Source organism: Scyliorhinus canicula, chromosome 19 (assembly GCF_902713615.1).
Source record: "Scyliorhinus canicula chromosome 19, sScyCan1.1, whole genome shotgun sequence".
NCBI lineage: Eukaryota > Metazoa > Chordata > Chondrichthyes > Carcharhiniformes > Scyliorhinidae > Scyliorhinus > Scyliorhinus canicula.
Window position 1 is genome coordinate 34,141,496 of NC_052164.1, and position 25,999 is coordinate 34,167,494.

The 25,999-nt window shown below is 47.9% G+C and overlaps 1 long non-coding RNA gene across 1 annotated transcript; it reads right to left on the bottom strand.

Moving 5' to 3' along the window:
* Positions 1-3,290: 3,290 nt before the first annotated feature.
* LOC119953849 lies at positions 3,291-13,109 on the bottom strand. The gene is made up of 3 exons (XR_005458124.1): positions 12,759-13,109; positions 8,942-9,234; positions 3,291-3,349 (listed from the first exon to the last, which is right to left on the bottom strand). It is a non-coding gene; the product is annotated as an uncharacterized LOC119953849 (long non-coding RNA).
* Between the last annotated feature and the right edge of the window lie 12,890 nt (positions 13,110-25,999).

The window sequence follows — 25,999 nt, forward strand, 5'->3', positions numbered from 1 at the left end:
TTGATTCCTGTCGCTCGCAATGCCGAGAAACACCCCACTATTTACCGTGTCCCCAGTTAGATCGGGGTCGGCAGTGGGGAATGCACGGCTGAGGCCACACATAGCCCCTTTTTCTGCATTGAAGAGCATTGAAATGGCGTCCTGATCTCACACCCAACCCTCGGTTCCCCCAGCCCCAACTTGCCATGGGGATTCCCTGGGCAGACCTCCCCCCCCCCCCCCCCCCCCCCACCCTAAATCCCCCCCCTCCCCAATCCAACACTCGTGCAGGCTACCCCCAGCCCGATAGCCACCGCGCAAAATTGTCAGCTTGGTCTACCGGTTTCTATTTGCCACATTGCGCCACAGCACGCTGCTTTTCAAGCATAGCACGGCCGTTCGATGGTGCCCTATATTCACCTGCATATCTCAGTAGATGATATCGGGATTGAGTTTATCACTATGTATTGGCTGCTCCCTGCAATTATCTATGACGCCTATCCAGGGAGTTTATGATAACTTACAAGATGCCCAAGTGAACATGTCATTATTTACAGCACCTCCCTTAAATTCACCTGGCCCACCAATTCCCCTTCCACGCTAATGGCCTGGTGACTGTGGCTACATTTATTTTTTACACTATCATATTTCTTCATTGGGTGCCTCCATCTGGAGGTGCCTCGCATTCTTCCACCTACCTCTGCAGCAATTTAAATCTAATTAATAACATTTGGAATTGAAAAGCTCGTCTCAGTAATGGTGGCCATGAAACTATGGAAATCTGCCCTAATAAAACAGAAAACATGAGAAAAGCTCAGCAGATCTGACAGCATCGTGGAGGGAGAAAAACAGAGTTAATGGGTGCGATTATGCATGACTCTACTTCAGAGCTCGGTGGATGAAAGCATCACCTAGTACAATGCTACTAAACAGTTCAGGAAGATCCAGGGTCATACCAGGTCTACATTAAGTCTACGAATGTCAGCTGGGAGCCTCCTTACTTGAGCTGGCCTTCATGTGACTCCAGACCTACAGCAACGTGGTTGACTCTTAACTGTCCTCCTAAATGGTGGAACAAGCCACTCAGTTCAAGGGCAATTAGGTACGGGCAACAAATGCTGGCCAGTAATGCCCATCTGCCGTGAAAGATTAGAAAAAAATGTGATCCGCTGAAAGATGTGCGCTGGGATTGTCCAAAATCCCGGCTAAGTGTTGACGCCAGCGTAAACACCGGAGTTTTTCACGCCGGCGTCAATGGGCCGCTTGGCTCAGCACTTCAGTGGCCCACAGGGGGCCAGCATGGCACTGGAGTGCTCCATGCAGCTCCGGCACCGATACACGGCCATGCACTGCCGGAGTGGGTCCGCGTACGCGGGCGGTGGCCGTTTCGGCAGCGTGCAACATGGTGCAGCGACACAGCGGGCCCACGCGGATGGTAGCCCCCCCCCCCCCCCACAGATTGCGCATGCCCGCCAATCGGTAACCCCCAATAGTGGGCCTGGCCGTCATGGAGGCCACCCCTGGAGTTTGATTCCCCGGCCCCCCCCTCCCAACCGTGGCCGCAGGTCCGAGCTCCCGCCGGGTGGTACCATATGTGAACCCATGCCGGTGGGAATTCGGCTGGTCGACCGCGCAGAATCGCTGCGGGGGCCTCTTTCAACGGCCCTGGACCGGTTGCCGGAGAATCGCGTTCCGGCGTTGGAGCGGCGTGGCGGGAATTTTTAGCGTCAACGCCGATTCTCCGACCCGGTGCGGGCTCGGAGAATTCCAGCCGTGAATTACACACTACACTGCACAACATTGCTCAAGATTGAGTCCTCACTATGGACTTAAATGAGCAAAACGAGGCAGGCATGGAGACAATTGAATGAAGTTGATAAAAAAGGGCAGCAGAAGGAGATTGTATGTTACAGTTGGAGAGAAAGGAAAGGAAGTTGTACCATGGCACTTCTTTCTTTGACACAAGTTTTCTGCTATTTTATATGCCCTGTATGTTCATATAAGGGTTTCAATTTAACATTGTAAACTCACTGTTTGATAAAATATTACACACTTTGATCAAGTTGTATTATTTTCATAAACTGGCTGTGTGCATGTTGCAATCGGACGGTGCATAGTGTAGCTATTTAGTGTTTTGTTTTAGAATATACTGGCTCTGAGTTATGCGTTTTACACAGGAATGATGACTGTAGCCCTTATATGCTCCCCTCACAAAACCAGGTGGTTAACTCATTATTGCACAACTGTCATGTGGCTGAAGTAGGTATTAACAGAAATTGCTGAACTTGGTGCCCAAGCTCCTGATAAGTACTCCAGGTAGACGAGGTATGACCCTTGGGGCCATAGGTTATCTGACATCTACCCTTGAAATCTCTTATGCATGCATGTGCTTGCATTCCTAATGGAGCAGCAAATTTCAGATTGTGCACTCAACTTTGACGATAAACCTCAAGTTGAGATATGTCTTAAAGGTTTTCAGTCTGTACCTCAGAGTACATCTATTCACAAATTTATCGCCAAGCACCCTCTCTTCTGATTCTACTGTAAAGCTCTGAATTTATAAAGGTTATCTTGTTTTCCTGCAAGTCTATTTTAAAAATACTTGCAATTCACCATGACTGCAGTTAGAGAACTGAGTTTTGCATATTCTATATTCAGCCACTGCTTTCCATACACAATTTCCTCTGAACACAGCTGGATCAGAGATTATTTTCTTGCCTTTAAATAATTGGGCACCTTGCTCTTTGCTTCCAGAGTATAAAATGAGGATTGGCCTGGGCTCATGTTGTTCTGTTTGGCTGGTTTCTGCAGTTGAAGAGTGAGTGAAGCACAATAACCAACTGGTGGAAATGTAACTATGGCATCCGACGTACCAACATACTTCATTTGGATAGCTACACTGCGCAGGAAAATATCATTCACCCTGTTCCATACATTTCGTATCATCCTGGTTTTGCAGTATTTATCAATAGAGATGGGAAGGCAATTGTGTGCAGGTGTTACAGCACGACCAGCATCAAATCAAAATGTGCAGCCCGGTAGCACATTGGTTAGCACAGTTGCTTCACTGCTGCAGGATCCCAGGTTCGATTCCCGGCTTGGGTCACAGTCTGTGCGGAGTCTGCACGTTCTCACCATGTGTGCGTTGGTTTCCTCCGGGTGCTCCGGTTTGCTCTTACAGTCCAAAGATGTGCAGGTTAGGCGGATTGGTCATTCTAAATTGCCCTTAGTGTCCAAAAAGGTTAGGTGGGGTTACGGGGATAAAGGGGAAGGGGTGGAGGTGTGGGGCTTAATTAGGGTGCTCTTTCCAAGGGCCGGTGCAGACTCGATGGGCCGAATGGCATCCTTCTGCACTGTAAATTCTATGATTCTATGAAAATGGAAAGTTAAAAGATTTAATCAGAAGCCAGTGGCTCACAATAATGTTTTTCTTTAAAGCAATATTACAGATTCCATGAATGTCAACAATCATAAATAGGTTTTTAACTGTCAAATTGGATTCTGATATGTTAACGTACTTTATATTAACGTTAGTCTCAAACAATAAAACTATTGACATTTTGCATTTTTCTTCACATCCTTGAAAATTGCTGTTTTTCTGAGAAGAGAAAGGTGTTTCTACCACTTCCTAAGTGGTTTAGTGGACAAAAACATCACACAGTGGAGTACTACTACACAATTGAAGAAGGTCCAGGGTCACACTGGGTCTACATTCAGCCTACTGATCTTAGCTGGGATGTCAGTAAAGGCTGCTGCAATGTTTGTCCACAAATTTAAGTTACGGTTGAGGGGAAATCAAGACCTTGCAGAAGACAAGGGTCTTGCCTGCCAGGTGGAGAGCCGGCCATAGCTCCTTTTCAAGAAGGCCCACCACATTAAGTGCCAATTAGGCACTTCACGAGACAGCAGAAGGCCATCACCAGTATCAAGGACCTGGGGGTCAGAAGTCCAACCTACCAAGGGACGCAATGAGACCCAAGGTTGTGGAGGGACACAGGCCACTGGCTTGCAGGAGGGGCATCATGGTGTGGGGTTGGTGGGGGGAGGGCCTTAATTTAAACCATCAGTGGGAATGCACTTGCGCTAATGATGCTGATATATTCGTTAAGCGACTGGTGACTGAGTTCAATGAGCTGAAATCTGTACAGCTTTCTGAATGTTGCTATACCTTGTCCACCATATCTCTTGGGCTCTTTCCTCTGATCAAGTTCCCTTTACTTTCAGTTCAGGCATGTACTCAGAAGGTCCAGCTCTCACTTGAGCTCTTAAATGCAGCCTGGGCATTTTGCGAAAAAGAATGCTATTTATGTTCAAATAGTTGCAGGAGTGAATTGTTTCAATTTGATCATAATATTTAAAATAGTTAAGCAATGAATATATTCAAGGCTGAGTCATGCAGAGTTTTAATCTGCAAGAGAGACAGGGGTTATGAGTTATTAGGAAAGTGGAGTTAAGGCCGCATCAGATCAGCCTTGATCTTATTGAATGGTGGAGCAGGCTCAAGGGGCCGAATTGCCTGCTCCTGTTCCTATCTTTTATGCTCCTAAGATCGCATCTCCAACAAGGCTGCTTCGATCAGTCATTTTCAAACTCAGGGTCGCGACCCGCGGGTGGGTCGCAGGCAGGCGTAAGGAGGTCGCGGGGCCATGTGTCGCGGCTTTCCCATTTGCGGACTTTGCGTTATTCCCAATCGTGGGAAGAAGAGCGCAACAGCGCAACCGGCTTTTAAAAATGCCGGCTGCGACCAGCTTTCAGAATGCCAGCCGTTCTGCGCATTGGTGCCCCCTCAGCAGTGCGCAGACCCAGAGCCCAGCGAGGCAGAACGCCTCCTCCTGACTTCAGCGTGCTGACCCAGGAGCAGACTTTTTTTTTAAAATCGCTGGAAGCTTCCTGCCTGGAGCGCACAATGATGTTGTGTGTTCTGGGCGCGAGAGAGACTCCTCCATTTTGCGGCTGCCAGGGCCTCTGGTGAACAACCCATGAAGAAGAAGCTGAAAACAGGAACAAAGCAGCATAAAGATGATTTCTTGAGGTGTGGCTTATTAATGGTGTCACTGCAAATCAGGATGCAAAGTTTTTGGGTGGGATTCTCTGATCCTGAGGCTAAGTGTTGACACTGTTGGAAACGCCAGTCGCGTTTCTCGACGGTGTCAACACAGCCCCAGGATCAGAAATTCTGGCCCCATCAGGGAGCCAGCATGGGTTCATGCCTCTCCAGCTGCTGATTCAGCCATGGAATGGGTGCCGGGGGATGCGGCATGCGCAGTGGGTCCGGCGCAAATCCGCGCATGCGCAGTCCCACCGGCGCAAATTCCGCACATGCACAGTGTCTCCCTTGTCCGCGCCGGCCCGGACTCAACATGGCGCAGGAGTACAGGTGCCGGTGCGGAAGAAAGGATGCCGGGAGGAATGGAGGCAGGCCCGCCGATTGGTGAGTCCCGATTGCGGGCCAAGCCACATCAGAGCGCCCCCCCCCCCCCCCCCCCCCGGGGTCAGACCCCCTCCCCCACAGGCCACCCCCGGATCTTTCATCGCCAAAGTCCCGCCGGCTCAGAGCATGCTGGAACGGCGGGACGCGGGTTTTTTTAACGGTCGCTCGGCCCATCCGGGCCGAAGAATCGAGGGGGAGTCGCATAGTGCGGCCCCCGACCAGCACCGCGCCAACCACACCGGCCCCAATAGCGCCGATTCTCCGCTCTGCGGAGAATCGCATCCTGGCATCGGGACGGCGTGGCACGTTTCACGCGGCCCTCCGGCAATTCTCTGACCCGGGAGGGGTCGGAGAATCCCGCCCATTGTGTGTCATATGCAGGGAAGCATTGGCAAATTAAAGTTTGAAACCCTCAAAACGTCAAACGCATTTCAAGGACAATGCTGAATTCGAGGACAAACCTCTATTCTTTTCAACGGATACAGTGAGATCTTAAATCATCAGCTAAATTAAACAGGCTGACCTGTCACGTTAAAGATAAGTGAAAACTGTGGGTCGCGAGGTTGAGGCGGCGTGGGTCCGGAAGGAAGGCCGGTTGGTAAAAAAGGGTCCCGGACAAAACGTTTGAACAAGACTGGTTTAGAACATGTGTTAAATCCTGGAAGGAGACTTAAAACCATAGCCTTCTGACTCAGAGGCTCATTGAGCCAAGCATGTCATTCATTTCCACATTAATTTTCCACTTCGTCTTACCTTCAGGTCTGTGACAGATGGAACTTAACCGTGAAAAGTGTGAGGTGATGCACTATGGAAGGAGTAACAAGTCAAGAGAATACTGAATTAATGGCAGGACACGAGGAAGCTTAGAGGAACAGAAGGGTATTGGGCTGCTTGTTCGTAGATACCTGAAGGTGATAGGACAGATTAATAGGGTAGTTAAGAAGGCATATAGGACACTTGCCTTTATCAATCATGGCATAGATTATAGGAGGTAATATTTGAGCTGTACAAAATTTTGGTTCGGGCACAGTTGGAGAACTGTGTGCAATTCTGGTTGCCTCGCTTTAGAAAGGATGTGATTGCACTGGAGAGGGTGCAGAGGAGATTCACCAGGATGTTGCCTGGAAGAAGCATTTGAGCTATGAAGAGAGGCTGGATAGGCTTGGGTTGTTTTCTTTAGAGCAGAGAAGGCTGAGGGGAGGAGCTGATTAATGTTTATAGGATTATAAGAGGTATGGACATGATGGATAGGAAGCAGTTGTTCCTCTTAGATGAAGGGTCAATAACGAGGGGGCACAATTTTAATACGAGGGCCAGGAGATTTAGAGGGGGTTTAACGAAAAATACTTTCACCTAGAGGGTGACAGAAGTCTGGAATGCACTGCCTGGGGGGTAGTAGAGGCAGGAAACCTCACAACCTTAAAAATTATATGGATGAACACTTGAAATGTCACGCGTGGGATTCTCCGTCCCGCCGCTCCAGATTTCTGGTGCGGCAAGCCCCTGGGATCCTCCATCTTGCCAGCCAGCCAATGGGGTTTCCCATTGTGAGCAGCCCCATGCCATCGGGAAATCCCGGGGCTGCTGGAGAAAAGGAGAATCCCTACAGCGGAGAATCCAGCCCTATAACATTTAAGGATATGGGCCAAGTGCTGGAAAGTGGGATAAGTAGATTTAGTGTCGCTTGTCAGTGCAGACTCGATGGGCCAAGGAGCCTCGTCTGTACTGGAGGGCTCTATGAAATACCTTATCTGTTACAGATTAAGTAAGTAGATAACACTGGCGGCTTCCAACTGGCAATAAAAACATAGGAGAGGAACATAGAGCCAAGACCAGAGTGTATTGAGTGAAACATAAAAGCGGGATTCTCCCGTACCGGGGGTCCCGGCGGGACGGAGTGGCGTGAGCCACTCTGGCGTCGGCCCGCCCCAAAGGTGCTGGCTGGCATGGAAGGCCTTTGGTGCCATGCCAGCTGGAGCCGAAGGGGCTCCGCCGGCGGGCGAGAGTCTGCACATGCGCGGGAGCATCAGCGTCTGCTGACATCATCCCCGCGCATGCGCCGGGGGGGGTTCACCTACGCGTCAGCCATCACGGAGGCTGACACGGCCGACGCGTAGGAAACGAGTGCCCCCACGGCACAGGCGCGCCCACGGATTGGTGGGCCCCCGCGGGCCACGCCACCGTGGGTGCACCCCCCCGGGGCCAGATTGCCTCGCGCTCCCCGTAGGACCCCGGAGCCCGCCCACGCCGCAAGGTCCCGCCGGTAAGGGACCTAGTCTAATCTACGCCGGCGGGACTGGCAAAGAATCAGCGGGACATCGGCCCATTACGGGCCGGAGAATCGCCGGGGGGGCGCTGCGAGCGGCCGCTAAATGGCGGGGACGGGATTCACACCGCCCCCCCCCCCCCCCCCCCCCGGCTATTCTCCGACCCGTGATGGCCCGGCAGGGGGTCGGAGAATCCCACCCAAAGTATCGAAAAATATGGACATTACTTATTTCAGCTCCAGAATGCCATGGCCAGAAGCTGAGAAACATCGGGTTCAACCAAATCCACTCCCAAGGTATTATATAGAACATAGAACATAGAACAGTACAGCACAGAACAGGCCCTTCGGCCCTCAATGTTGTGCCGAGCCATGATCACCCTACTCAAACCCACGTATCCACCCTATACCCGTAGCCCAACAACCCCCCCCCCCTTAACCTTACTTTTTTATTAGGACACTACGGGCAATTTAGCATGGCCAATCCACCTAACCTTTGGACTGTAGGAGGAAACCGGAGCACCCGGAGGAAACCCACGCACACAGGGGGAGGACGTGCAGACTCCACACAGACAGTGACCCAGCCGGGAATCGAACCTGGGACCCTGGAGCTGTGAAGCATTTATGCTAACCACTATGCTACCCTGCTGCCCCTATTAGTATTAGTAGTATTACTGTGCAATTCCTCCGAATGCAGACTCTCATTCCTTCTGGGTGCAAATCCTGCATTTAGCTTAACTGTACTGAAGTTAAAAAAAAATAGTTAATACAATAGGGCTTTTATCTAATTGAAAGCATAAATGGCAGATTTGGTTTTGGGAAAGCTGCATATGTTTGTATTTTATGGAGATGAAGGGTGGTGCAGTAAAACATACAATAGACAGACTGATTCCCAAACAGATGTTTGTCGGTTTGAGGCACAGATCTTATGCCTGCCAACCACTGTTTATATGGGTTTCCCAAGACCATGCAGCATTCCTCCTGCACACATGGTTGCTGCAAATGCCAATTTTAAGGTAGTCAAATTGCTATTCCACGTTATGGGGTGGGGGGGGGGGGGGGGTGGAGCAGTGCACCTCTGTTAAGTGCATCCCATAATAGTGGACAAGTTCATCATGGGAGAAATCATTGGTAGGAATTGGTATCTTACAATATCTGCGCCTAACACCGAAAAAATCCTGTGCGCTGAAATGTATCAGTCAATCAACGCATGACAATATTGTTGCCATTTTTGAGGTGTAGCGTCCTCTGATGAAACTAATTACCTTTGACGGGGCTTTCAGTCCCACAGGGGCAACCTTTCCTCTGGTGGATGTGGCTATCCATTCAAATCTCTGTTGACTTGCATGGATCCCGAAGATTCGATCAGTGGGACGGGCTGGAAAATTCCACCCTTGGTTTTTTTTTCCGTGGAGGGGAAGCTAGTCATCAGCTGGTTTGATGCTGTCTTTCACCGTGGAAATGTTATGGTTTTCTTTCAAAGCGTTGTCTCGGGCAGGAAATGCAGAGGCCAGCCCGCCAGCTGCCTTGCCAGTTTTTGCTGCCAGATTTACAATCACTGTGAAAAGAAATTGGAAAGGGCACATCAAGCTGGCTGGGGTAAGCCCACCGCACCTGCAACCACAGCCCCTGACAGATTGGAGCGCCATTTTTAAAGGGCTGACAATCTGAAAATATAAACATTTTAAAAAGGATCCCTCCCCTCCCCCCAGACAGAAATGGAAACCACTTCCACCCCCACACGGATAAGGAGCCCCCTGCCCCTCCGCCCCAGGAACGACCCCCGTCCAACTCAATCCTCCCCAATGGAAGCCCCCCCACCCTCGCTCCACACACTGTTCCCGGAAGTGCTGCCAGGGTACTACCTGGACATGACCCACTAATGATAATTAAATGTATGATAATGGGGTTCCCGAACTTTCATGGTGGGAACCTCATTATGTCACTGGTTGGGGGAGGGGGGAAACAATGTAAATTGGATGACCCTCCAGCATAAAAGCCGTTCGGAGCTTTTCGTTTGATTTTCCGTCCCTAACGGCTTTCCCACCCGCTGTAAACAGGGATGGAAAGTCCCACCCTCCCCCATGGAGTTTGCTGAGAAGCAGGAACTTCAGTTGTCCATTTTAAATAAATGAATAGGGATGACCCTGGGTGGCCCTGTAGCTGTAACAGAAAGATAATTGCGCATGTACACCACTTTTGGCAGTGAGTTTTTCCAGTTTTCATTGGGAGTTTTAAGTGCGATACTTTTTTCTTTCTGTCACATTCCGGTAGAAATCTACTGAAGTATTTTCTCTGCTGTCCTGTTAGTGAACAACACTGGGTTATGCAGCATTTATCGGTTGTCACCCTCCCGGTGAGCTGAAGGTGATGAATATGAATGCTTGTGTGTGAAGATGAAGCAGAGAGACGTGAGGAGGGAAGTAAGGTGGATGCTTCAAAATATGGAAGTCAATTGACGCAGATTTGGAATTAATTTTGCGTAAGACTTGCCAGAGAGTAACAATGGGCTGGATTCTCCGATTTTGAGGCTATGTCCAGAGAATGTGACTAGTTTTACAATGAAAAAATTGGTGAGGCCCCCGCACCGATCCTCCGAGGGGCTAGCAGCCATGTAAAACACACTGCCTTCATAAAATAAACGGCCGGATGATTGCCGGGTCTGTGGCCGCACATGCGCACGACGACGACCTGCAGTGGTCGCGGCATACATGGTGCCAGCCACGTGCGGACCCAATCTGCCAGATAGTGCCCCCCCTGAACCTCCCCCTCGCCACCCCTGGACCACCCCCCACCAGACCCCCCAGTCCTTGCTGAAGCCCCCTCGGCCAGCGGCACTGCACCCCCCGATTGTGGCGGCGCTGGACACAGTCTGCAGTCACAACGCCACGTTCACGAAAACTGCGAGCACAAGTTAAACGTGCCGCTGTGAACTTGGCCCATCGGGGGCGGAGCATTGGGGGAGGGCCTTCAGGTAACATCCTGAGGCCATCCCAACGGCATGTGGCTCACGCCCCGACGACGCTGTTTTGGAGGAGTGGAGCATCTAAAAACAGGCGCCTATCCCGACTCAGTCGTTAAAAAGGGATTCTCCGCCTGATCGCCGATTACGAAATTGCCGTTGGCAAGTGGAGAATCCCGCCCTATGGGCGCGATTCTCCGCAAATGCGGAGAGTCATAAAGGCTGCCGTGAAACTGGCCGTGTTTCACGGCAGTCTCCGCGCCCCCTCCCGGGACCCGATTCTCCCCCCCGGGCGGGACTAGCAGAGCGGCCCCATGAAGCACGGCATCGCGGGCTTAGCGACCGTCGCTAAGCACGCGCGCCAAGCGTCACGGCAGCTGACGCGCACGATGACATCAGCTGCGCATGCGTGTGTTGGACGGCTCCAACCCGTGCATGCGCGGATGACGTCATCACGCATATGCGTCAAACCCGCGCATGCGCGGGCCGTCATGCCCCTCAGCCGCCCCACGGACTGATCCTGCGGGGCGGCAGAGGAACAAATAGTGCGCGGATATCGGACCCGCTGCCTGCGATCGGTGCCCACCGATCGCGGGCCCATGCCACCCTTGGCATGGCCGTGGTGCGGCCGTGCCAATCGGTGCCATGGTTGTCCAGGACGGCACTTTGCGGCCGTTTTCACGAACGGTGAGAGCAGGTGTGTTTGCGTTCATGAAAACGGCCGTAAAGGTCTGGGAACTCGGCCCATCGGCCAGGGGAGAATCGCTGTTCGCCGTAAAAAACGGCGAGCAGCGATTCGTGTCGTGGGGCGGCCGTGGGGGGGGGGGAATAGCGGGAGGTTGGGAAAAATGTTGGGAAGGCCCTCCCGCTATTCTCCGACCCGTCGTGGGCAGCGGAGAATCGCGCCCTATGTTTTTTATGTCACATTTTTCAAATCCATTTCTGCATTTAGTTCCCTCTTCTGCATTGTCGGTCAGACGGACCGATTTCAATGGGGCAGACTACTGGGTAATAGCTAACTTAGGACAGGACTGAAAGTCCGCCTGTTGTAAATGGATCCTTTTACATAGTCCATTTAGTAATTTTACCAAAATCGATGGGGGAAGATGTCTTTGTGGGCAAATTGCGCAAATATCAGTCGATATAAAAAATGCTTATGACCTTCTTACACGTAGCAGAGAGAAAGTATTTCCCCAAATTGTTGCACAACTTGTAACACATATAGAATAAAGACATTTGTTAAATCAGATTTTAATATTGGGTGATGTGCAAACTATTTATGAAGTGTATGAATATGGAATTACAAGTAGGCACCGTCAAGGAGACAGAAGTAATGTCAAAGCTTGGCTTAGTAAGAAGTCTTACAACACCAGGTTAAAGTCCAACAGGTTTGTTTCAAACACGAGCTTTCGGAGCACGGCTCCTTCTTCAGGTGACCATTCACCTGAAGAAGGAGCCGTGCTCCGAAAGCTCGTGTTTGAAACAAACCTGTTGGACTTTAACCTGGTGTTGTAAGACTTCTTACTGTGCTCACCCCAGTCCAACGCCGGCATCTCCACATCAAAGCTTGGCTTGGCACTTAAATATTTGCCGAATTCTCAATATTAACCGTTCTTAATGTTTATGGAGTGGAAGGACGCTTGGCTTGAGGCACAAGTCATATCAAATGCAATGCCTACACCAGTGGTTTAAACTTACACCAAAAACCTCCGTAAGGTATCAGCCAAGAATCAGTGTTACCAGCAAGGTGGGGTGAGAGAAAATGCAAACAATAAAAGTTACGTTCCATTTTGTTCTCCCTTTGCTAAATATACTGTGTACACTTGAACAAAACCTCAACACATTTGTTGAAGGATTTCTGCTAATGTAAATGTTCACATTATTCAGTCTCAGTTCCTTTTAGCATTATCAGCTGCATCACCCTGTGATGATTGAGGGGATACTGGGTAAGCAGCCAGCAGACAGCATTAAAAAATCTGTCAACAGTAGATGAGAAACATCAACTGAACATAGTAAATAGTTCACCACATGATTATGAACTGATATTGGCACAGCCAATTTGCAAAGTTTTCATCCATTCAAATAGGAACAAAATTAAGGAAACATCCGATGGTACTTACCTATCAAAATGACGATAAGAAAGAGTCCGTTATAACACACAGAAATAATATGTGCGATTTTGTATCCTGACTTGCAGAATGGTTTTCAAGTCAATGAAATCAAGTCCTTTGATGGTGCGATTTCAGAAACGGAGCATGATATCAAAATCTCAAAATTGTCCCTTCTCCCAGTGTGGGTTCCAACACAGAAAGGAGAATGAAAGGAGTGTGACACATGACTGCCTGCTCTGTTATTGATTTTCATACCAAGCGTGATCAGAATCTGACCAGAATGATATCCCCATGACTTTGCTGCTTACGATTCGCGTGATCACACACTTTAAAGATCACACAACTCACAGTTTTATTTCTCCACAGGGCCCTCGCTGCAAGAAGTTTCTATTGTTTTTAAGTCCGTGCTTTGATTATTTCTCCTTGTGAATTGTTGGGTGCTTCTAATTTGATGGCTGGGTTAATGAGTTTTCGCTTCCATCGTTCAAGTAATTACACATAATTGCAATAATGGATTGAGGTTGGGTTGTGCTGTCACAGAACCAAAAAGATTAGTCACAGCCTTGCCTCAGGTTCAGCTGGGAGCTCCAACTAAAAAGGGACCTCAACAATTTTCAGACTGGCTGTAAAGATAATTAGGTCAAGATAAACTGTTCTGTAGGTGGCTGGGGAGGTGGGGGGGTTAGAATTGGCAAAATTGTATAAAGCAACAGTGTGGCATTTCATCTGTACTTTTAATGTCAAAGTCATGTTGAAGTAATGCTTACACAGTGTTGAAGGATACATTGTTTTATAAATACAGTTTTGAGATATCCTCCCAAGCTCACTGACCATGAGTTCTGTTTCATACTTAACTGCTGCCACCTTGACTTCATTCTGCAATTTTTAGCTGGAATTGAATTCAATGGGCGGGATTCTCATCCAGCGATGCGGGAATCGTGATTGGGCGGGGGATCGCGTATCAGCCGAAAGTTGAGGCCGATGTCGGGTACCCAAAGGAATGCCATGCTCCGGTGCCTCGACAGCGGCGTGAATGCGTTCCATGCCTCATGGCGGCTTGGGCATGCAAATTGTACACTAAATGCCGTTGGTATATCATTAACGGACTCGACCCAGCAAATGCCAGGCCCCCCACGATGCTCTACCGCCGCCAGGAGGAATTACCGACGGCGAGGTTCACTTGTGGTATTTAAAAATCAGGAAACTGGCACCATAGCTGCAGAGGAAGAGAGAAAAGGTATGAAAAGTGGCCAACATTGTTATAGTGTCCTGACCATTGTGTCACTGGCCGGGGGGATTCTGCCAGGACTAAGGGGAGTAGCGGGGGTGCAGCCAGCAGGTAGACCATGGGATCGGGGTGGACGGGCATGGACCACCATTGCCGCAGCCAGCAAGGCAGCCAATGTGGCTGTGCAGGCCACTGACTGCCCTCTGTGAATTTAGTACCACTGGTCGTATGGGTGCCTCCCCAGGCCACCCCTCCCAGATACGCTCTGGCCCTAGCTGACCCATCAACAGGGTGGGCGTACTACAGCGCAATCAGTAGCATCTTCTTGGCTGGGATGAGGGTGGGAGGGGAGTTCAGTGCCTTTATGCAGCTCCTGCTTGACAGGCTCTCAAGTGCCAATCCCGACCCCAGAAAATCACACACCAGAGTTAGTTGGAATTGCACTGGTTCTACATGGCACCGGTGCTAGCCCATTTGGACATCCTGAATCGCAACAGGACTGCCACTGCTTTCAGGACTGTTGAACTCACGCGATTCTGTCCCGGCGTCAGCACTTAGCTCCAAAACAGAAAATTCTGGTCAATAAATTTGATCAGTTGTCAGTTGACAGCAGAAAATGACCAGGAAAGTTGCCAGAAAATTATAAAACCCTAACTGGATCACTACTTTCTTTCAGAGAAGGCAACCTGAATGGTATCCATCGATGGACTACGCCTAGGGTGTATGTCACTTCTGGACTGAACATTGTGGATGTAAAGGCTGGTTTGTGAGTGGCAGTCCCATCTGCAGCTGGCACAGCCCAAGGTCGACTGACGTTTTTGCTTCTGTCGGGCTCCCCTTTCTGCCATCTGGCCATTTCTTTTGTCCTCTATTTTTTCCATGCCCTTCCTGACTGCTTGATTCCTTGTACTCCAGTCAGCAGGAAAGACTTCCCATGCATTGACTCTGATCCTGATCAACTTGAATCCTTGGTTACAGCCATGCTTGTATCAAAGGCTTGGGCGAATCATTAGTCTCGTGCCAATAGTAAGCTTAGTAAGCTCACCATAGAGCATGACTTTGGGGGTGTGGCTGTCATCCATTCGACTCACATGACCCAACCAACAGATTCATCTCTGAATCAAAACGGAAAACATGCTGGGCATCCCTGCACGCTGGCTGCTGTACTCTGCTGCTGATCATGAAAGCATCTGATGATATTCCACTGATGGAACTGTGGATGTTCCCCTGGAAAGACAAAATTATGCCACAAGTCCATTCGGGCAACTCATTCTCTGCATCAGTCTGAAGAGCCCATCTCTGCGGACAAGATCGAAGGCCTTGCTGAGGTCCACAAAGACAATGCAGCGCGCTCCGCGTTGTTCACAGCACCTCTCCTGCAACTGCCAAAGTGACAAAATCATGTCAACTGTCGATCTGTCAGCTCTAAAGCCGCACTGAGACTCAGGGTAGACGGGGTTCCTGCAATCAGGTGTGAGCAAAGTGAGCAAAGACCTTCCCCACCATAATTAACAAGGGGATGCTTTGGTAATTAGCAGTCACTGTGATCCAATTTGTTTTTGTGTAAGATGACGATTTGTATCACACACATCTTGAGATACAAATCTTCCCTTACAGCAGAGACACAAAGGTTCAGGAGATGCAGCAGCACTGACAGTTTTCCACTTTGTGATTTCAGGTGGAATTCCCTGGTTTTCTGGAGCTTTACCACTGGCGGGGTAGCCAAAGACCCTGTTGAACTTTACTGAGGTGGGTTCGCTGTCCAGCTCCTCCCTGAAGGAAAGTTTGGAATAGCACTGAGGGCTCCTGAAGTGTTGGCGAGTGTAGACTTGAGAGATGAACAGACACTTTCAACTCAATTTTATTAACTACTTCTAACTAACTAACACACGATGACTGTGGGTCTAAATGATGCTAACTTAAACTAGAGACCTAAGCCTTGTCCAAACCAGTTGATTCTCTCAGCACGTGTTGTAAGTCTGTGCTGGGCTGGATGAGTTACACTCAGAGGCAGCACCCAGAAATGAGCGGGAACCGTGGTGCCCTCTGCCTTTATAGTGTGTGTATTCTAACTGGTGATTGGCTGCGGTGTTTGTACATGTTGATTGGTCCCTGTGTGTGTCCATCAGTGTGTGTCTGCACCATGATATACTGGTGTATATTATGGCAGCTCCTTCAATGACAATAATCCCCATTGTGCAAAGTTTGAGATAATGCTCCATTCACATTTTCATCTGCTTGCTAGGTTTGGTGATGATCATCACTGTCTGTCTTCAAGGGGGCTGATTTGATTGTTGCTGGGTCTGTTGCTTTTTTGATTCCTTCATACATCCCTCTAACATCCCCAGATTCAGCAGCATATTGTGATGCAGAGTTTCAACCAGTAATGGTTAGCACAGTTCCCGAGCAGTTTGCTGAGTTATGATTCTGGTAGTTCTGGGAGCATCCAGGTTTTGTTTGCTGGGGACTTGCTTGCAGTTCATGAGGGAGTTCCTCTGGCTCCATTTTGATATGATAAGCCTCAAACTAGTCAGTGTCCTCTAATTTATTTTCCCATATGCAATGAGTGCAGTTACAGATGGTATTGTGCAGGTGATGGCACTTTGCCACTGCACTCTGACCTTGGGAATTGTTGACCGCAAAAGCCTGGTCGAGGATGTTGAGACACTCCTGGGTCCTCTCTGTGTCAGTGGTGCAGCAAGTGTTAACACAAGGACAACTTTTCTCCTTAGTGTGGTCGAACTTCCTTGCTACACACCCAGGAGTGACCAGTGACATATTTAGCACTGCGAGAGCTACAATTGATTAGGTCACTGTTGAGGGTAGTAAGTCTGGTGATGGTAAGACTGGCCTGGTGCCAATGGTGTGATCGCAGATGTGTCCAGGACATCTTGTGCTGTGGTTTGGTTTGTCAGTAGCTGTTCGTCACACAGATTCCTTGATAATAGCACAGCTCCAGCAATCTCCGTCCATTTCTGTTCATCTTGCTGATTCTGTGGTGCCCAATGCACATTGGCCAAGTTGTGTTGTAGCTACCAACCCCCCTTTTATTGAAGTCCCCGAGAAGGTACAGTCCCTCAGTACTGGGAATTCTGCTGAAGGCAATGTCAACTGCCTCACAGAATTGATCCTTGAAACCTTTAATGGAGATGAGTACCAGGGCACAGATGCACATGAGGTAAACTGGACTCTAAGATGTCTCTCTGAACCTTCTGTGGCGGGTTGAATCATTACGAGTAGAGTGTTCTTTTACTGTGAAACTCATACCATGCGCACATGTTGCTTTATGAGTTTTTCCAAACCAGGAGAGCGTGCACTGCTTCTCATCCACTTTGTACAAGCATAATTTCTTGCAGCACAGCAATGTCCACATTGAGTCTTGTGAGTGCTTTGTCAATCACGACTCTCAATCTGTAGAAGGAGGTTGGTAAGGCCAGGATACATGGTCTTTATTTTCCAACCTGCGGTATGAAAAACAGATGGTTTCTTTATCAAGTTTGCCTTGCTAGTTGAGAGATGGCTCTCTAAGCTCCAAGCATCCTTGAAGCAAGTAAGCCATGGGGCAACAGCTTAACTACAAGGAGACTGCCCATCCTAAGGAAAGTGGCAGCTATCAAACAAGAGATGGTGACCTCGCCCACTGTCAAAGGTATGCCTGGAGCTTGTACTCAAAGCCAATTGAGCGCGAGCTTATAAATGGTAATGATTCTTGACATGAAATGAAAGTCGGCATTGTCTTCAAGGACCTATGGCTGCTCTCCCCTTTTGAGGGGAGTTGACTGGTGGCAATTTAACCTGAGGGTCATCACACCTCCGGCGAGGGGCAAGATTGTGAAGGAGGGGCTTTCAAGGATAACCTCAGATGGTACAGAAATTGAACACGCGCTGTTGGTGTCGCTCAGTATCGCGAACCAGCCAATCCAGCCAACTGAGCTAACCAACCCCCATATCATGCCAGCATAAACCATAAGACTGGAGTGCCGTCTTCAGGGTACAGGCCTGAACAAATAGTAGAGACCCTGAGTTACCCAAACCCTATTGGCATTGCTAGCATTGTCCAATGGAAAGGATAAAACCAGTACCATTTGGTACACCTTCTGCTGCAGGATGACAGGTTACCAGCTAAGGGATTCCACTCCAGATTTCATGTGAGGGTTTACTCGCTCAGTCATCTCTCCCAAGACACTCAGGCAGTGGGGCTATTTGCCCATGACTGGTGCTCTGGTTCATGGGCACAAGGGTGCCAGTGAGCCTTTATGCCACACATCTGGGCACCAAATCCCCTGTAGTTCAGCCAGGGTCTGCAAGGTACCCAGTTTATGTATATCGACATGGGGAAGCACTATGTAGGGTTGATAATGGAGAGGCTATGTACTGACAGGGGAGGCTCATGCACTAGGCCCTCTTTTCACAATCGCTGTACTGCGAGCCAGTGGTGAGAACTGAAAGCAAGAGGTGGTGAGCAGACTGACCACTAATCAGCACACTCTATGCTAACGCACTTGACACGTCACATCAACCAGAGGCACACAATAGAAACCCACCATCACAGTTATAGCATGCAATGTGTTTTTCTGAGTTTGGAGTTGATATTTGTCCCTTTAAGACCCTTAACTCTCATTGTTATTAAAGAAACAGGACATAAAGTTGATCCCAATTTAATTGTTTGGTGGTCCGATTGTATAGATTGGAAAATGATTGTAAATTTCAAGCTTCCAAAGCACCCAGTAATCATTTGCTATGTCTGCATTTAAGTTGTTTAGCATCTTGTAATAAAGTCTGATATGTTGGATTGTGATAGTGGGACTGTGACAATTTAAATCTGGACTAGACATGTACCAGGAGTTTAGATGCATTATTTTTTTAATTCTCCATTTCCTCGCTCTTATGACACGACAACAGATTAAAGTTCTTTCCAACCCTTCCTCAGAGGTACACACAGATATCCCAAACCAACTTTGTGATTTGTAATTGATAAAGGAGGGAGCACAGCTGTGACTACTCCAAATGTCCTCAGACTATTTGTCTATCAGAATGTGTGGAAGAGTCATCAGCAGATCTGATAGCAGCACTGATCTTCATTCAGCTTCACATTTCAACCTGTAGCAGCTCAACTTGAGTTGGTTACATAGACATAGAACAGTACAGCACAGAACAGGCCCTTCGGCCCTCGATGTTGTGCCGAGCAATGATCACCCTACTCAAACCCACGTATCCACCCTATACCCGTAACCCAACAACCACCTCCCCCCCTTTACCTTACTTTTTAGCACACTACGGGCAATTTATCATGGCCAATCCACCTAACCCGCACATCTTTGGACTGTGGAAGGAAACCGGAGCACCCGGAGGAAACCCACGCACACACGGGGAGGATGTGCAGACTCCACACAGACAGTGACCTAGCCGGGAATCGAACCTGGGACCCTGGAGCTGTGAAGCATTTATGCTAGCCACCATGCTACCGTGCTGCCCCGGTTGGATGGCTGGTTCTTGACGCGGAGCGATGCCAACAGTGCGGTTCAATTCGCGTACAGGCTGAAGTTAGTCACAAAGGCCCTGCCTTCTCAACATTGCCCCTCACCTGAGGTGTGGTGACCCTCTGATTAAATCACCACCAGTCAGCTCTCAAAGGGGAGAGCAGTCCTTTGGGACTGTGGCGACATTTATATTTTACAGCTCAACTTGAGACAAAATAATCTCCAAAGATTGCGAATAGATCACTATAGGTTTCCAAAGGACAAAGCTGGTCATCAGAGACTTACTGCTTATCGCTTTAATTACCTCCTTTTCTAATTTGGCCTTTTCAGCTTTCATGATGTCATGCATTATGAGCCTCACACCTTTATTTGGCGAGGCAACAAAAAATCATTTGCGTGTATCAAATCTGCAAGGAATCAACAAAACCTTAGAACATAGAACATAGAACAGTACAGCACAGAACAGGCCCTTCGGCCCTCGATGTTGTGCCGAGCAATGATCACCCTACTCAAACCCACGTATCCACCCTATACCCGTAACCCAACAACTCCCCCCCCCTTAACCTTACTATTAGGACACTACGGGCAATTTAGCATGGCCAATCCACCTAACCCGCACATCTTTGGACTGTGGGAGGAAACCGGAGCACCCGGAGGAAACCCACGCACACACGGGGAGGACGTGCAGACTCCACACAGACAGTGACCTAGCCGGGAATCGAACCTGGGACCCTGGAGCTATGAAGCATTTATGCTAACCACCATGCTACCGTGCTGCCCCTTGACATGCACGTTTCCAGGTGACCAGGGAAGGGGAATGCGCGGTGTCCACCAGTTACTGGAAATGTTCCTCAATTGCTTGGCATTGCATGACGAGGTAAAACTGGAGTCAAAACCAGGAGAATAAGTCAATCTGTTCAGATCCTGGCGCCTGCCTTTAACAAATTGCCATCAAGAAATGTCACTGGTGACTCAAGATTTAACAGCCATTCTATTTTCCTCTGTTAACTGATGTTTTACTTGACTGGATTAAAAAGCTACTCCAGAAGCAGACGTGCCATAAATCTATCAGGACAATTTATTTCATTGATCTGACCTGGGCTGTCATTATTGCAGATGCTGCACTTTGTCTTTGTGCTTCCTTTTTAAAAAATCAATTCATCATCAGTTTTCCCGAGAATATTAGAGAGGTCAAGTTGCAGCAGAGGGGAGTACGCAGTAAAACATTAAAAAGATGTTAATATGTCATGTCGAGGCATTGAAGATGTTTTTACGATAGACAGAAGGATCCCTGAATAATGAACTATTTTATTTTGGTCAGTTAGTTGCGTTGCTAAACTACGCAGATCAGTGTGTGTACGAGTACATGTGGGAGTGTGTGTATGTGTGCATGTAAGTGTGTGTGTAAGTACGTGCATACTTGTGTGTGCTTGTGCTTTTTGTGTGCATTTGTATCTGTGTGTGCATTTGTATTTGCGTGTATGTACGTGTGTATTTGTATGGGCGTTGATGTGTGTGCTGTCTGAATGTGTATCTGCATGTGCGGATTTGAGTGCATGTTTGAATGTGTGTGTCATTATGTGTGTTTGTGTACTTGTGCATGTAATTGGGTGAAACTGAAGGCCACTTTCTGTCTGTTCTCTTCATAGCCCCCTTCCCCCCGTCGCACAACTTTAAGGTTACTCTTCCTACCACATGTCACATGGAAAAGACCCTTCTGGTCCCAAAGCTTTCTCGCCTGGACATAGGTGGCTTTTTCCTGTCAGCAAATTTTAAAAGGCTGGAATTTGGAAGCACCCATGCTCCATACGGCCTTGTGTCAGTCCAGGAAAGACGCTCTTGTTGGCCATGCTTTTGGTTCCAACTTGTAGGATTTATGTGAACAGCGAAATAAAATTTGGCTTAGTCAGGAATTTATTGGATTTGGACATTAGCTAAACTCCCTTCTGCACCCCTCAGCTCAAAATATTTTTGTCCACAAAGTTAGTGAAAGTGCAAACATTTCAACGAGGGACCATCCAGGAACTGAGTGAACAGAACACCCAAAGGATATCTTCTTCATGATGAGATTGAAGGATTAGTAAATAAACAGTGGGAAGACTGAGAAAGAAGGGGAGTTAAAGGTGGTAAATTCCATGTAAAATCTGGTACAGAAAGAGAAATATAAAGAGAGAGAAAGAAAGATTGGGGTGAAGAGAGTAAAAGGGGACAAAAAAACATTTTTTCCAAATGACAGTTTTTAAATGCAAAATTCAAAACCTGATGGGTGATACCTCATGCTTGCAATGCAAGAGTTCATTTTCAGTGCCAGAGAGATTAAGTAGCAATAGCTAACAATGATAACATTGCTATAGGTGCAAACTTTCAGATACATACAGCAGCTTCGTGACATTCAATGTATGTTAATGGTGGAGCAGATAATAAAATGCAATTGTGATGAAGCTAAAGGAAGCTAAGTGGAGCTAACAGACAGTTATACAGGGAACACAGATGGACATGCACACCTTGGTGAGCTGATAGGTCCACCAGCCATCCTCCTTTAACTAACAAGGAGTATCTGGAAGAATCCAGCTCCAGCATGGGAGAATGCACCTCGTAGCGAATGGAGCTCATCCTTTGCACCATGACAGTGGCGATCAACTCCATGTTGGCAATAGTAGGCTCATGATGGAAACTCTGTTGGTCATTGTCTCACCTTCCATTGCACCACAGGTGGAGCACAGTGCTGCAGTGGAACTTCAGATAGAGATCACAACAGCCCTGATTGCTGTCACAGCAATGGGCCTCATTTCTCAAAGGGGTTCTTGCGGCTCTATAGCAGTACCCCAATAAGGTACGAGGTGCTGTCCCATGGGAGTGACCATGGCACTGTGGAACATGGTCCTTGTGTCCTCTATCAAGATGGCAGCATTTGTGTTCCCACCCCTGCCACTCTTCCAGTGACCTTGCTTTTGCCTTTCAGCCATCTAACCCAGACACAGCTGCCCCCCCCCCCCCCCCCCCCCCCCCCCATGTTGCTATACTGCAGTCTGCAGCCAAGCACTCAAATCCCAGATATGCTTGAGGGGATTCAGCAAGGCCATCTGCAGTCTTCCCTGTGAAAGTCAGCATCCTTTCACCAGCCATGCTACTGCACAGGGTTCACTACACAAGTGCACCAGGACAGACAAGGGTACCTGCAAAATAGATAAAGTAAAGTAGCGATAGCCCCAGATGACCACAGACTGATTTCCTCTTTGAGGGGGAAAGCTGAGTTGTAGTAATTTAACCTGAGGGTAGCCATACCTCAGGCAAGGGGCAAGGTTGAGAACGTGGGCCTTCATGAATAACCTTAGCCGGTACTGGAATTGAGCCCGTGCTGTTGGCTCTGCATCACAAACCAGCTGTCTAGCCAACTGAGCTAAACTGGTTCCCTGCAAAACAGGTACCATTCAATTGGCCAGCAGTTCTCGGCAGCATGACCAGTTGACGTAGGGTTGTCCCCGACCTTTCAGCCAGTTTATTGGGCCACCACTACTCGGTTATAATCCTGGTCATTGTTTCATTGGACTGATCGCATATTCAACAATGTTTCATATGCCTCTGTGACTTTCATTGTACACATGTTCTCCTTGCATGGTGGGATGGTGGAGGGGGCTCATGTACCAAGTGTAGTAGAGGGGGTTTACGAGTCCCCAAACAGTCTCTGGTTCCTCTAGGAGATCCAAACTTGGTGGATAGAGATGACTGATGTGGGAAAATGCAGCCAGGATAGCAGGCATTCATCAACATGTTTTCTTGGCATGGTCACAAAATAACTGCCTCATTATGGATTGAAATCTCTTGCTGTTCCTGTCCCTCTCTCCATGGTTATGGAGACACACATAGGCACTGCACCATTGGGAATCTTGCTATTCTGGTGAAGCCAAGTGACCTTTGGTCCTGCCTGTCCCACCTGAGCGAGAATATGATGTATTCTTGTCACCTGGAGTAGGTGACCTCCATTTCCTCTCAATTGTCCCAGTGAACTGGTAAATGTTGGTGATGTCTCCCACCCTGCCTGGAATGGCAGCATACATATCAAGGCAATGACATTCTTCACGGCCTCTGATCATTCGGTGATCATCTCCCTGTAGAACCCGAGAGAGAAGTGCTCCTAGAAAATGCTGGTTGGATAGAGTCTTCTGTGTAAAGTCCTCCTCCTTATCCTACCTTGCAAAGCTTCCCCTTTGCTGCCTGTGCTTCATCTCGCATTCATATTGCAGACCAAGAAAGACTGCAACCATAGCCTGGCACACCTTTGGTAGCAACTCCTGACTCCTCCCTGATTTGAAAGCACCAGCTCTCGAATATACAGCTCCCAAGAAAATAGCTCAGAACGTCTACAAAATCAGCCTGAGCAGAACGAAGCCAAAATCCCATCAGTTGCAACTAGTTGTCTGGTTCTTCAACACAAGTGCTGGGCCTTCCTGAAGTTGAGTGTATATTCTCTGCTGACTGGCAAGTGAATGCGTTGAATAGGTCCACATGATTCAACTGAACATGAAATCAGGGCTGAGTGACTTCATGTTCAGAGGCTCCCTGTGCACAAAGAAGAAGTCTGTGTGAGAATCCCTTCTCAGCACAGGTGCTAAAATTGGCTGCACTGGAAGTTGGCTAGAGGTACGCTGGATCCTACACGGGCACTCTCCAACTCCTGTAGCAATGTCTCCAGCAGTGCTACCGATTTAAATTACATACCCCATATTTTTTCTGATAGACCCCTTTTCAGCTCCATCACTCAAACTGCAATGAGTTACCACTCTTAAATACATCAAGGAATCCATTTTAAAGCAGATTTTTAAAAAAAGAATTAAGTTCTAAAGTCTTCCATTATTGCACTGGTTCAAGATAGATTTTACGTTCTGGGATATGTGAATGTGATTCATTGAAAACTTGAGGAACGAAACGCTTCACAAAATTAAGACAATTTTGGGTTCAAGTTGCACCTGGATCGCTGATTGCCCACAAAGTGGAAACTCCAATCCAACTCCCCACCCTCCCAAATTCCCTGCAGAGGTTCCGTACTTCGCGGTTATGGGGCGTGAAACCTATGCCTTCAGACCAGCCTTCAAATAGCAAGAAAGACATTCAAATCTGTGAAAACAACTCTTTGTGTTTTGTCATTTTGGCCGGTGCTTAAATGAAAAAGTTCAGAAACGGAATGTCTAATCAAAGTATAGCATTCCCCGATTGACATGAAATATGTATATAATTGCGACCCAGAGGTGTTTAAACTCAAGTGGTCACACGCACCTACTGTAGGATCCCAGCATCTTCCAAGATTCAATTATCTCTAGACCCACAGCAAAGAGCAACAGATGGCAAATAATTGGAGGCAAAGTCACAATTTATTAAACAAATTACAAAGGGGTTATAGGTACCCGTCAAGTTTCCCCTCTGCCTTTTTGGACTTCATTGCTTGCAAATTGCTTTGGGACATCCTGAGGTCACGAAAGGTGCTATGTAATTGCAAGTTCTTTTGCTTTCTTTAAACTTTCTATTCATTACATGATAACTAAACCTTCTCAAAGGAAATGCATGAGCCGCACTATCATAGCCACCATATCTCCACGTAGAATTGAGAGACACACGCAGTACTGATGGGAATACATGCTCCTGTCACCTCCCAGTTGTTTTTTTGGGAGAGAGAGCAAGTCTTGATACTTTTTAAAAACGTAGCAAACGTGACATAATTTCATTAAATTATTTTTAAAAATTTAGACCTTGTCGTTCAACACATGGAACCTTCGGCTGTATACAGGAGTGACGGAGAACCCTCTTCACTAGATCTCTGAAACTATATAAAATTAACAGAAGGCTATTTCAGCCAGAGTACTGATCGGGTGAATCCCAGCCGATTGCCACAGGCGCTATGGGATCTGTCAAAGGTCAAAGGCCGAGGATGTAGCAGGGCAATGACATGGTATCATTGTATCAACGTGCACAGCACAACTGTCAGGTCATGCTAATGTTGAAAGCAGATGCTTGGCGAAGGTCAAAGGTGACACACAGAGAGCAGACTTATATTCTTTTTTGAAAGTCATTTGGGGCCTGAAATTGAAACCTAGCTGCCAACATTTTTTAGAAAAAATATCTCTAACTCAGAGAAGACTAGATTCCTATCTCACATTATATAGCGGCACAGATACTCAAATGGCAGATCTAAGATTTGGGGCATTTGTTGCAGAACATGCGAGAGAAATAAATAAATCTGAGCAGAGCGAAAGCCCCAAGATTAACCCTTGAAAATAAAAAAGTTTGAATAAAGAGGAAAAGATGCTGTCCTAATAGATCACTGTGTGAAAGTCATTCTCTTATTATAGCATAAACCACGTAAAATATATTGAATATATCATCCCCTACCACATGTAGTTACAATGACATAAATATTGTGAGATTACACGGCAATCGTTAATCCATCCCGTGCCCATCTTTGTTACAACCCTTGGGCTAATGCACGGTCAATTCCAGCCCCACTTGACCAGGGGTCACAACACAATTGAAATTAATAAATAATTCTT